This window comes from Somniosus microcephalus, unplaced genomic scaffold (genome assembly GCF_052327205.1).
Source record: "Somniosus microcephalus isolate GS21.2 unplaced genomic scaffold, FLI_Smic_1.0 unresolved_chr8, whole genome shotgun sequence".
Classification (NCBI taxonomy): domain Eukaryota; kingdom Metazoa; phylum Chordata; class Chondrichthyes; order Squaliformes; family Somniosidae; genus Somniosus; species Somniosus microcephalus.
In genome coordinates, this window is record NW_028225186.1 from 39,059,277 (window position 1) to 39,071,471 (window position 12,195).

The following is a 12,195-nucleotide window of genomic DNA, read 5'->3' on the forward strand; positions in this document are numbered from 1 at the left end:
GCCAGGTTCTGGTCAGTGGGACAGTTTCTGTGTGCTCAGTCTGGCTGTGGTATGTGGGCCAGTTTCTCTGTGTTCCATCAGGTTGGGGTTAGTGGATCAGTTTCTGTGTGTTCGGTCAGTTTGTGGTCATTGGTCAGTTTGTGTGTGTTCGGCCAGGTTGTGTTCATGAGTCTGTTTCTGTGTCTTCAGCCAGGTTTTTGTCAGTGGGTCAGTTTCTGTGTGTATTGACAGGTGCTGGTCTACGGGTCACTTTTTGCATGTTATGTCAGGTTGTCGTCAGTGGGTCAATTCCTGTGTGTTCATTCAAGTTGTGGTCAGTGTGTCAGTTTCTGTGTGTTTGGTCAGTTTGTGGTCAGTTGCTCAGTTTCTGTGTGGTCGATCAGGTTGTGGTCAGTGGGTCCGTTTCTGTGTGTTTGGTCAGGTTGTGGTCAGTGAGTCAGGATCTGTGTGTTCGGTAAGGTTGTGGTCAGTGGGTGAGTTTGTGTGTGTTTGGTCAGGTTGTGGTCACTGGGTCAGTTACTGTGTGCTCGGTCAGATTTTTGTCAGTGGGTCATATTCTGTGAGTCCGTTCAGAATGTGTTAAGTGGGTCAGTTTCTGTGTGTTCAGTCAGGTTGTGGTCAGTGGAACAATTTCTGTCGATTCCTTCAGTTTGTGGTCAGTGGGTCAGTTTCTGTGTGTTCAGTCAAGTTTTTGTTAGTGTCCCAGTTTCTGTGTGTTCGGTCAGGATTTGCTCAGTGTGTCAGTTCCTATGTACTCGGTCAGGTTGTGTTCAATGGGTCAATTTCTGTCTGTTCGGAGAGGATCTGGTCAGTGGGTCAGTTTCTGTGTGTATCGTCAAAACGTTGTCAGTGGGTCAGTTTCTGTGTGTTCGGCCAGGATTTGTACAGTGGGTCAGATTCTATGTGTTCTGTCAGGTTCTGGTCAGTGGGACAGTTTCTGTGTGCTCAGTCTGGCTGTGGTATGTGGGCCAGTTTATCTGTGTTCCATCAGGTTGTGGTTAGTGGGTCAGTTTCTGTTTGTTCGGTCAGTTTGTGGTCATTGGTCAGTTTGTGTGTGTTCGGCCAGGTTGTGTTCATGAGTGAATTTCTGTGTCTTCAGCCAGGTTGTTGTCAGTGGGTCAGTATCTGTGTGTTTTGACAGGTGCTGGTCTATGGGTCACTTTCTGCGTGTTTGGTCAGGTTGTCGCCAGTGGGTCAATTCCTGTGTGTTCATTCAAGTTGTGGTCAGCGTGACAGTTTCTGTGTGCTCAGTCAGGAGTTGGTCATTGTATCAGTTTCTGTGTGTTCGGTCAGGTTGTGATCAATGGGTCAGTTTCTGTTTGTTCACTCAGGTTGTGGTTATTTTGTCAGTTTCGGTGTGTTCAGTCAGGTTGTTGTCAGTGGGTTAGTTTCTCTGTGTTGGGACAGGCTGTTGTCAATGGGTCAGTTTCTGTATTGTGAGTCAGGATTTGGTCAGTGTTTCAGTTTCTGTCTGATCGGTCAGGATATGTTCCATGCGTAAGTTTCTGTGTGTGTGGTCAAACTGTTATCAGTGGGTCACTTACTTTGTGCTGGACAGGTGGTGGTCAGTGGGTCAGGTTCTGTGTGTTCGGAGAGGCGGTGATCAGTAAGTCAGTTTCTGTGTGTTCTGTCAGGTTGTGGTCATTTGGTCACTTTCTGTGTGTTCAGTCAGGGTCTGGTCAGTGCGTCAGTTTCTCTGTGCACCGTCAGGTTGTTGTCAGTGGTTCAGTTTTGGCGTACTCGGTGAGGTTGTGGTCACTTGGTCACTTTGAGTGTATTGGGTCAGATTGTGGTCAATGGGCCAGTGTTTGTCTGTTCGGAGAAGTTGTTTTTAGTGTGTCAATTTCCATGTGTTCGGTCCGAATATGGTCAGTTGGTCAGTTTCTGTGTGTTCAGTCAATTTGTGGTCAGCGGATCAGTTTCTGTGGGTTCCGTCATTGTGTGGTCAGTAGGTCAGTTTCTGTCTGTTCCGTCAAGTTGTTGTCAGATGTTCAGTTTCTGTGTGTTCTGTCAGGATTTGTTCATTTGATCAGTTGCTGTGTGTTTGGCCAGGTTGCGGTCAATGGGTCGGTTTTTGTGTTCGGTCAGGTTGTGCTTGGAAGGTCAGTTTTTGTGTGCTTCGTCATGTTATGGTCAGTGGTTCAGTTTCAGTGTTTTTTCGGTCAGGTTGTGGTCAATGTGTCAGTTTCTGTTTGTTCGGTCAGGTTGTCGTCAGTTTGTCACATTCTGTGTGTTTGGTCAGGTTGTGGTCAGTGGGTCTGTTTCTGTGTTCTCGGTCAGGTTGTGCCCAGTGGGTTTGTTTATGTGTGTTCGGTCAGGTTGTGGTCAGTGGATATATTTCTGTCAGTTTCGTCAGTGTGTGGTCCGTGGATCAGTTTCTGTGTGTTCAGTCAAGTTGTCAGGATTTTATCAGTTGGTCAGTTTCTGTGTGATTGTAGAGGTTGTGGTCAATGGGTCGGTTACTCTGTGTTCGCTCAGGTTGTGGTTTGAAGGTCAGTTTTTGTGTGCTCTATCATGTTTTGATCAGTGGGTCAGTTTCAGTGTTTGTTCGGTCAGGTTGTGGTCAATGGGTCAGTTTCTGTGTGTTCGGTCATGTTCTGGTCAGTGAGTCAGTTTCTCTGTGCACCGTCAGGTTGTATCAGTGGTTCAGTTTTGGTGTACTCGGTCAGGTTGTGGTCATTTGGTCACTGTGAGTGTATTGGGTCAGATTGTGGTCAATGGGTCAGTGTTTCTCTGTTCGGACAAATTGTGGTCAGTGTGTCAATTTCTGTGTGTTTGGTCCAATATGGTCAGTTAGTCAGTTTCTGTGTGTTCAGTCAGTTTGTGGTCAGCGGATCAGTTTCTGTGGGTTCCATCATTTTGTGGTCAGTGGGTCAGTTTCTGTCTGTTCCGTCAAGTTGTTGTCCAATGTTCATTTTCTGTGTGTTCTGTCAGGATTTGTTCATTTGGTCATTTGCTGTGTGTTTGGCCAGGTTTCGGTGAATGGGTCGGTTTCTGTGTGTTCGGTCAGCTTGTGGTAGGTAGATCAGTTTCTGTGTGCTTGGTCATGTTATGGTCAGTGGGTCAGTTTCAGTGTTTTTTCGGTCAGGTTGTGGTCAATGTGTCAGTTTCTGTTTGTTCGGTCAGGTTGTCATCAGTTTGTCAGATTCTGTGTGTTTGGTCAGGTTGTGGTCAGTGGGTCAGTTTCTGTGTGCTCGGTCAGTTTGTGCCCAGTGGGTTTGTTTATGGGTGTTCGGTCAGGTTGTGGTCAGTGGATAATTTTCTGTCAGTTCTGTCAGTGTGTGGTCCGTGGATCAATTTCTGTGTGTTCAGCCAAGTTGTCAGGATTTGTTCAGTTGGTCAGGTTGTGGTCAATGGGTCGGTTGCTTTGTGTTCACTCAGGTTGTGGTTGGAAGATCAGTTTCTGTGTGCTCTCTCATGTTTTGGTCAGTGGGTCAGTTTCACTGATTGTTCGGTCAGGTTGTGGTCAATGGGTCAGTTTCTGTCTGTTCGGTCAGGTTGTGGTCAGTGGATCATATCCTGTGTTTTCGGTCTGGATATGTCAGTGTGTGATACTCTGCATGTTCGGTCAGGTTGTGGTCAGTTGCTCAGTCTGGTTGAGTTCGGTCAGTATGTGGTCAGTGGGCCAGTTTCTGTTTGTTCGATCAGGTTGTGGTCAGTGGGTCAGTTTGTATGTGATTGGTCAGTTTGTGGCCAGTTGCTCAGTTACTGCGTGCTCTCTCAGGTTGTGCTCAGTGGGTCAGTTTCACTGTGTACGTTCAGTATTTGTTCAGTGTGTCAGTTTCTGTGTGCTCGTTCAGGTTGTGGTCATTGTGTCAGGTTCCGTGTTTTCTGTCAGGTTGTGGTCAGTGGGTCAGTTTCTGTGTGTTCAGCCAGGTTGTTGACAGTGGGTCAGGTACTTTGTGTTTGGTCATGTTGTGGTCAGTCGGTCAGTTTCTGTGTCTTCGCTCAGGTCATGGCCAGAAGGTCAGTTTCTGCATGTTTTGTCAGGTTGTGGTCAGTGGCTCAGTCTGGTTCAGTTCGGTCAGGTTGTGGTCAATGGGCCAGTTTCTATTTGTTCTGTCATGTGTTGTCAGTGGGTCAGTTTCTGTGTGTTCAGTCAGGTTCTGCTCAGTGGGTCAGTTTCTGTGTGTTCAGTCAGATTGTGGTCAGTGGGTCAGTTTCTATGTGATTGGTCAGAATGTGGTCAGTTGCTCAATTTCTGTGTGCTCGTTCAATTTGTGGTCAGTGTGTCAGTTTCAGTGTCTTTGGTCAGGTTGTGGTCAGTGGGACAGTTTTTGTGTGTTCAGTCAGGTTGTGGTCAGTGGGTCAGTTTCTTTGTGTTTGGTAAGGCTGTGGTCAGAGTGTCAGTTTCTGTGTGTTCGGTCAGGTTGTGTTCAGTTGGCCAGTTTCTGCATGTCCGGCCAGGTTATCATCAGAAGGTCAGTTTCTGAGTTTTGGGCAGGCTGCGATCAGTGGTTCAGTTTGGTTGACTTTGGTCAGTATGTGGTCAGTGGATCAGTTTCTGTTTGTTTGGAAAGGTGGTGGTTAGTGGGTCAGTTTCTGTGTGATCATACAGGTTGCCGTCAGTGTGTCAGTTGCTGTGTGGTCTGTCAGGTTGTGGTCAGTGGGTCAGTTTCTGTGTGTTCGGTCAATTTGTGGTCAGTGGGTCAGTTTATTTGTGATCGGACATGTTGTGGTCAGTGGTTTTGTTTCTGTGTGTTTGGTCATGTTGTGGTTAGTGGGCCAGTTTCTGTGTGTTTTGTCAGGTTGTGGTCAGTGGGTCAGTTTCTGTGTGTTCAGTCAGGACTTGGTCACTGTGTCAGTTTATGTTTGATCAGCCAGGTTGTGGTCAGTGGGTCAGTTTCTGTGCTTTCGGTCTGGTTGTGGTCAGTGGGTTCGTTTCTGTGTGTTCGGTCACTTTTTGGTCAGTATGTCAGTTTATGTGTGTTCAGTCACGTTGTGGTTAGTGTATCAGAATCAGTATGTTCGATCAGGTTGTGGACAGTGTGTCAGTTACTTTGTGTTCGGTCAGGTTGTGGTAAGTGAGCCAATTTATGTGTGTTACGTCTGGTTGTCTTCAGTGATTCAGTTTCTTTGTGTTTGTTCAAGTTTTGGTCAGTGGGTCAGTTCTGTGTGCTCAGTAAGGTTGTTGTCATTTTGTCAGATTCTGTGAGTTTGGTCATGTTGTGTCCGATGGGTCAGTTTCTGTGAGTTTGTTCAGGTTGAGCTCATTGTGCCAGTCTTTGTGTGCTCGGTCAGTTTGTGGTCAGTGGGTTTGTTTCTTTGTTTTCGGTCAGTTTGTGGTCAGTGGATCATTTTCTGTCAGTGCCATCAGTGTTTGATCAGTGGTACAGTTTCTCTGTGTTCGGTTAAGTTGTTGTCAGTGGGTCAGTTTCTGTTTCTTCAGTCATGATTTGTTCAGTTGGTCACTTTCTGTGTGTTTGTTCAGGTTGTGGTCAATGGGTCACTTTCGGTGTCTTAGGTCAGTTTGTGGTCAGTGTGAGAGTTTCAGTGTTTGTTCCATCAGGTTTTAGTCAATGGGTCAGTTTCTGTGTGTTCTTTCAGATTGTGATCATTTGGTCACTTTCTTTGTGATCGGTCAGCTTGTGGTCAGTGGGTCAGAAGCAAATAGATTTCAGGTGGATGCCTACCCGCACTTGATGCTGTGGGTTCCTGAACATGTCCTTTGTGATCCCGCCTAAAAAATGTCATCTTGTACGAAAAGATGCCTGGCGTGGAAGTGACCTGAATTTCAAAGAAGCAAGGAGGAAAGACTGCATTGTTCTGCTTGCTGGCAGGACGCTTTTCGCAGTTTCCCTGGTGGTATAGTGGTTCGGATTCGGCGCTTTCACCACCGCGACCCGAATTCGATTACCCGGTCAGGAAAATAGTGCGTTTTCTGGCAGTTTAAAATGCCAGCAATCAAAGCCCCCGCGCGAAACAATGCATCAACTTTTCAACTTTCCACACCGCTGCTGTTGCCTCAACAATCAGCAGCGCATCATTCGGTATCGAGGTGCAACATTCACTTGCCTTGCCTTCTGTAAAATGCCTGCTGTTTCAAAGTCAGCAGGAAATGACATTGGGAACAAGACACTTGAAATGCCCACATTTATGTGTACCTCACAGTGTCAGAACAGTCACGGTGATTATCCGCCTTACATGTATTATTTTGCCGAATTCATCGCCCTAACAAACTTAGCTGATCACAGCACGGCTATCAGTCAACTCATTGCCAGTGTGAAAAATGCCACATAAGCAAAGTGTGCAAGACTCGAATGACAGAGTACCTGGGCCGTGATAACTTATCCTGATATTCATGAGGCCTTAACATTCGCTGCATAAGACAATTCTACCTCTGGTTACCATCCCTTCTGCCATTGGAAAGCGTTTGTCTATATTTCCTCTATCAAAACCCACTGTAATATTGCAAGCCTCTATTAAATTTCCTCTTAGCCTCCAGGGGAAAGCAATCCCAGCTTCTCCACACAATCAACACAACTGAAGTCGCTTGTCCATCGGGCCACACTCTAAGCCGTCAAACGGGTTCTGTATGTCTGAAAGACATATATTTCAGCTACAGGGGAGTGAAGGGTTTTGGGGAGTGGGCGGCAAAGTTGCGTTGTGTATGTTAGCTGTATATTAGCTGTATCTGTGCAACTGGATCAAGTGTATGAATGTTCTGCTCCTGTTCCTGTGCAACAGCTTTCAGGGGCTGAATGGCATCCTGTTCCTGTGTAACAGGCTCGATTCTTACTCTGACAGACATTACATTGCTCACTTCCTCGTTAGTATAGTTGTGAGTATCCCCACCTGTCACGCGGGAGACCGGAGTGAAATTCCCCGACGGGGAGGAATTTTAACATCCCCAATTTTAAACCTTTGGGCAGCACTTTAACGTGCTCCTTGGAAAAGATCAACAGCGAAAAATTGAACCTAAAATAATTTTAAACGGTGAGGAACTGAAAAAAGCCTCCTGCATCAATTCCTCGTTAGCATAGTGTTCTCCTTCTGGTTGTCTTTTGTGCGGGGCACTGTGGATCGAGAGAGGACAGGGAAATGCAGATAACAGCGGGAGAAAGCAAGTCTGATCTTGCAAGGGGACAGCACTGGCACGATTGGCCGAATGGCCTCACACTGTACTGCAAGCTTCCATGAATCATATGGATATCTGAGACATACCCACACAAAGTGAGCACACATCTGTGTTCGTGTATGTGTTTGAGTCTTTGTCTCAAGCAGTGCATTATTATTTCCTCTGTGTTGTCCTTGATATTATGGTGCTGGTTATTCAATATCCCGACGGCTTTTCTCTGACTGTGTATCACTGAGAAAAGCACAGAAGCAAATAGATTTCAGGTGGACGCCTACCCGCAATTGATGCTGTGGTATCTTGAACATGTCGTTTGTGATCTCGCCTAAAAAATGACATCTTGTACGAAAAGTTTGCCTGGCGCGAAAGTGACCTGAATTTCAAAGCAGCAAGGAGGAAAGACTGCATTGTTCTGCTTGCTGGCAGGATGCTTTCCGCAGCTTCCCTGGTGGTCTAGTGGTTAGGATTCGGCGCTTTCACCACCGCGGCACGGGTTCGATTCCCGGTCAGGGAACCAGTGCTTTTTCTGATTGTTTGAAATGCCAGCAATCAAAGCACCCGCGCGAAACAATGCTTGCACCTCATCAACCTTTCAAATTTCCACGCTGCTGTTGCCTCAGCAGCGCAACATTCGGTACCGAGGTGCAACATTCACTTCCTTGCCTTCTGTAAAATGCCTGCTGTTTCAAAGTCAGCAGGAAATGACATTGGGAACAAGACACCTTAAATGCCCACATTTATGTGTACCTCACAGTGTCAGGACAGTCACGGTTATTATCCGCCTTCCATGTGTTATTTTGCCGACTGCATCTCCCTAACAAACTTAGCTGATCACAGCACGGCTATCAGTCAACTCATTGCCAGTGTGAAGAATGCCACATTAGCTACGTGTGCAAGACTCGAATGACAGAGTACCTGGGCCGTGATAATTTATCCTGATATTCATGAGGCCTTAACATTCGCTGCATAAGACAATTCTACCTCTGGTTACCATTCCTCCTGCCATTGGAAAGCGGTTGTCTTTATTTCCTCTATCAAAAGCCATTGTAATTTTGCAAGCCTTTATTAAATTTCCTCTTAGCCTCCAGAGGAAAGCAATTCCAGCTTGTCCACACCATCAACATAACTGAAGTCGCTTGTCCCTCGGGCCACACTGTAAGACGTCAAACGAGTTCTGTATGTCGGGGAGTCAAGGGTTATGGGGAGCGGGCGGAAAAGTTGCGTTGTGTCGAAGATCTCATCAGCCACGAAATTATTAAATGGTGGGGCTCGAGGGGCCGAATGGTCCAATCCTGCTCCTATTTATTCTTTTGGGGAAGGTTAGTTTCTTAATTATGTAATTTTTGAGCAGCTAAACAACGTTGGAAGGAAACTCCCACGGCACCTAGAAAAGTGCAAAATCTTAGCTCTGCCGTGAGCTCATGCACCTGAGAGGTTAACCCTGTAATTCTCTGTCCACAGATCTTCCAGGACCTTCGAAGTGTTTCCAGCATTTAGTCAACAATTCCAGATGCAGTATCTGCTGCATTTAGCTTTTTATGTTAACGCAGTGTCCCCGCTTGTATTAACAAAAGCCAAAAATAAATTGTAGCTACCAGAAAATGGAACTTGTTAACCATTGGTGGTTCAGGGGTAGAATTCTCGCCTCCCACGCGGGTGACCCGGGTTCGATTCCCGGCCAATGCAGGTTAACATTTTAAACAATTCATTTCATAGCAAACACATCACTTGAGCATAAATAATATATTAGCTGTATCTGTGCAACTGGATCAAGGGAATGAATGTTCTGCTCCTGTTCCTGTGCAACAGTTTTCAGGGACTGAATGGCATTCTGTTTCTGTGTAACAGGCTCGATTCTTACTCTGACAGACATTACATTGCTCACTTCCTCGTTAGTATAGTTGTGAGTATCCCCACCAGTCACGTGGGAGACCGGGGTGAAATTCCCCGACGGGGAGGAATTTTAACATCCCCAATTTTAAACCCTTGGGCAGCACCTTAACGTGCTCGTTGGAAAAGATCAACAGCGAAAAATTGAACCTAAAATAATTTTAAACGGTGAGGAACTGTATAAAAAGCTCCTGCATCAATTCCTCGTTAGCATAATGTTCTCCTTCTGTTTGTCTTTTGTGCGGGGCACTGCGGAACGAGAGAGGACAGGGAAATGCAGATAACAGCGGGAGAAAGCACGTCTGATCTTTCAAGGGGACAGCACTGGCACGATTGGCCGAATGGCCTCATACTGTACTGCAAGCTTCCATGAATCATATGGATATCTGAGACATACCCACACAAAGTGAGCACACATCTGTGTTCGTGTATGTGTTTGAGCCTTTGTCTCAAGCAGTGCATTACTATTTCCTCTGTGTTGTCCTTGATATTATGGTGCTGGTTATTCAATATCCCGACGGCTTTTCTCTGACTGTGTATCACTGAGAAAAGCACAGAAGCAAATAGATTTCAGGTGGACGCCTACCCGCAATTGATGCTGTGGTATCTTGAACATGTCGTTTGTGATCTCGCCTAAAAAATGTCATCTGGTACGAAAAGTTTGCCTGGCGCGAAAGTGACCTGAATTTCAAAGCAGCAAGGAGGAAAGACTGCATTGTTCTGCTTGCTGGCAGTATGCGTTCCGCAGCTTCCCTGGTGGTCTAGTGGTTAGGATTCGGCGCTTTCACCGCCGCGGCCCGGGTTCGCTTGCCGGTCAGAGAACCAATGTTTTTTCTGGCTGTTTGAAATGCCAGCAATCAAAGCACCCGCGCGAAACAATGCTTGCACCTCATCAACCTTTCAACTTTCCACGCTGCTGTTGCCTCAGCAGCGCAACATTCGGTACCGAGGTGCAACATTCACTTCCTTGCCTTCTGTAAAATGCCTGCTGTTTCAAAGTCAGCAGGAAATGACATTGGGAACAAGACACCTTAAATGCCCACATTTATGTGTACCTCACAGTGTCAGGACAGTCACGGTTATTATCCGCCTTCCATGTGTTATTTTGCCGACTGCATCTCCCTAACAAACTTAGCTGATCACAGCACGGCTATCAGTCAACTCATTGCCAGTGTGAAGAATGCCACATTAGCTACGTGTGCAAGACTCGAATGACAGAGTACCTGGGCCGTGATAATTTATCCTGATATTCATGAGGCCTTAACATTCGCTGCATAAGACAATTCTACCTCTGGTTACCATCCCTCCTGCCATTGGAAAGCGGTTGTCTTTATTTCCTCTATCAAAAGCCATTGAAATTTTGCAAGCCTTTATTAAATTTCCTCTTAGCCTCCAGAGGAAAGCAATTCCAGCTTGTCCACACCATCAACATAACTGAAGTCGCTTGTCCCTCGGGCCACACTGTAAGACGTCAAACGAGTTCTGTATGTCGGGGAGTCAAGGGTTATGGGGAGCGGGCGGAAAAGTTGCGTTGTGTCGAAGATCTCATCAGCCACGAAATTATTAAATGGCGGGGCTCGAGTGGCCGAATGGCCCAATCCTGCTCCTATTTATTCTTTTGGGGAAGGCTAGTTTCTTAATTATGTAATTTTTGAGCAGCTAAACAACGTTGGATGGAAACTCCCACGGCACCTAGAAAAGTGCAAAATCTTAGCTCTGCCGTGAGCTCATGCACCTGAGAGGTTAACCCTGTAATTCTCTGTCCACAGATCTTCCAGGACCTTCGAAGTGTTTCCAGCATTTAGTCAACAATTCCAGATGCAGTATCTGCTGCATTTAGCTTTTTATGTTAACGCAGTGTCCCCGCTTGTATTAACAAAAGCCAAAAATAAATTGTAGCTAACAGAAAATGGAATTTGTTAACTCGGCGTGCATTGGTGGTTCAGGGGTAGAATTCTCGCCTCCTACGCGGGTGACCCAGGTTCGATTCCCGGCCAATGCAGGTTAACATTTTAAACAATTCATTTCATAGCAAACACTTCACTTGAGCATAAATAATATATTAGCTGTATCTGTGCAACTGGATCAAGGGTATGAATGTTCTGCTCCTGTTCCTGTTGCAACAGCTTTCTAGGGGCTGAATAGCATCCTGTTTCTGTGTCACAGGCTCGATTCTTACTCTGACAGACATGACATTGCTCACTTCCTCGTTTGTATAGTTGTGAGTATCCCCACCTGGCACGCGGGAGACCGGGGTGAAATTCCCCGACGGGGAGGAATTTTAACATCCCCAATTTTAAACCTTTGGGCAGCACCTTAACGTGCTCCTTGGAAAAGATCAACAGCGAAAAATTGAACCTAAAATAATTTTAAACGGTGAGGAACTGTATAAAAAGCTCCTGCATCAATTCCTCGTTAGCATAGTGTTCTCCTTCTGTTTGTCATTTGTGCGGGGCACTGCGGAACGAGAGAGGACAGGGAAATGCAGATAACAGCGGGAGAAAGCACGTCTGAACTTTCAAGGGGACAGCACTGGCACGATTGGCCGAATGGCCTCATACTGTACTGCAAGCTTCCATGAATCATATGGATATCTGAGACATACCCACACAAAGTGAGCACACATCTGTGTTCGTGTATGTGTTTGAGCCTTTGTCTCAAGCAGTGCATTACTATTTCCTCTGTGTTATCCTTGATATTTTGGTTCTGATAATTCAATATCCCGACGGCTTTTCTCTGACTGTGTATCTCTGAGAAAAGCACAGAAGCAAATAGATTTCAGGTGGACGCCTACCCGCAATTGATGCTGTGGTTTCTTGAACATGTCGTTTGAGATCTCGCCTAAAAAATGACATCTTGTACGAAAAGTTTGCCTGGCGCGAAAGTGAGCTGAATTTCAAAGCAGCAAGGAGGAAAGACTGCATTGTTCTGCTTGCTGGCAGCAAGCTTTTCGCAGCTTCCCTGGTGGTCTAGTGGTTAGGATTCGGCGCTTTCATCGCGGCGGCCCGGGTTCGTATTCCCGTGTCAGGGAACCAATGCTTTTTCTGGCTGTTTGAAATGCCAGCAATCAAAGCACCCGCGCGAAACAATGCTTGCACCTCATCAACCTTTCAACTTTCCACGCTGCTGTTGCCTCAACAGTCAGCAGCGCAACATTCGGTACCGAGATGCAACATTCACTTCCTTGCCTTCTGTAAAATGCCTGCTGTTTCAAAGTCAGCAGGAAATGA

The 12,195-nt window shown here is 46.2% G+C and overlaps 2 non-coding genes across 2 annotated transcripts; both read left to right on the forward strand.

The window, feature by feature from the left end:
- The first annotated feature begins 8,690 nt into the window (after nt 1-8,690).
- trnag-ccc (transfer RNA glycine (anticodon CCC)) lies at nt 8,691-8,761 on the forward strand. Its single transcript has one exon. It is a non-coding gene; the product is annotated as a tRNA-Gly (tRNA).
- A 2,135-nt stretch (nt 8,762-10,896) lies between these two features.
- On the forward strand, nt 10,897-10,967 carry trnar-ccu (transfer RNA arginine (anticodon CCU)). Its single transcript has one exon. It is a non-coding gene; the product is annotated as a tRNA-Arg (tRNA).
- Nucleotides 10,968-12,195: the final 1,228 nt, after the last annotated feature.